Raw genomic sequence first — 1,338 nt, forward strand, 5'->3', positions numbered from 1 at the left:
CCTCCTCCTCATTTCTATTGTTTTTCCTCCTCCTCCTCCTCCTCCTCCTCATTTCTATTGCTTTTCCTCCTCCTGCTCCTCCTCATTCTATTGTTTTCCCTCCACCATCACCACCGCCATCACATTTCCATTGTTTTTCTCCACGACAGTCAATAAAAGACCGCAAACTACTATTATAAGTTCAGTTTGTCGCAATGTCTCAAGTTGTCAAGAACAATCGTGGTTTTCTTCAATTCTTACCTGTTTGTCCAGCTCATCAGTGACAGTTTCTTTTACGGACAGCCAGTCCACAACGACTACATGCATTAGTCCAAGTCTTATACAATATACTTAAGGGAATACATTCTTATCCCCGAAGAAAATAAGCGGAACGTGTTGCCATATAAGGATGCTCTAGTAAACCTAGCAGAAACAAATGTTCCTTACAAAACAAAGAAGCGAATCCTTGTACAAGAGGGTGATGGTTTTATTCAAGACCTATTGGTACCTGCTGTTACAAGCCTAGAATTTTTGATGCTATAAAAGAGAAACGAAACTATAAGTTACTCATTGAAGCTACGGTCTGTCACGGGTACTCATCAAATGAAGAGAAAGATAGATTCGGTGAAGAAGAACACGAGAGTGAACATGAAGAAAGTGAAAGTTCCGGTGATGAAAGCGAGGATGAAGAACCAAGAATAAAAGAAGAACCTAGAATAAAAGATGTTTTAAGTCATCTTTCCCGAGCAGTGTCGGAAAAGTGTGCTTCTGATTTGCTGCATAGTATGGCCGCGTCCAAAGATATTCTTTTCTGGAATCCCAGCGGACAATTACTTCGAAATAAACACACTATTCCCGTCACAAACATCGCCGAGCTAGTTGAGTATGTGTTACTCCCTCTAACAATGAGGTTACCAAGCCTCGTGCGCTGAATACGTTTCTAGATGGACTTGCAGAGTTAGGAATCGATAAAGGTTTAATCAAAAACAAAAAGTTGTTAAGTGATTTAATAGAAAAGGAAAAAGGCTACCGAAATGTAGAAAATACTTCCGATAATGAGAGTAATAATGAGGAGAGTTCATCGGATATTGAAAATCAGGAGGAGGAGGAGGAGGAGGAAGTTGCTTCTGAGAATGGCGTTGAAACTGAAGGCACCCAAGAGAGCGACAACGACACTAAAAACGATAGTGAGGAAACAGAAAGTAGTAGCCCTGAAACGTCCACCACCTTACACTCTAAAAAGCCCTGTAAACGTTGCGAAAACTCTAATGTGTACTCCACATTGATCATGAAATGTCCTAAATGCTTTTGGCACGATAACTACAAGATTTGTCCTATATGCGATCACCAGATCCCCGA

This window comes from Porites lutea, chromosome 2, assembly GCF_958299795.1.
Source record: "Porites lutea chromosome 2, jaPorLute2.1, whole genome shotgun sequence".
Classification (NCBI taxonomy): domain Eukaryota; kingdom Metazoa; phylum Cnidaria; class Anthozoa; order Scleractinia; family Poritidae; genus Porites; species Porites lutea.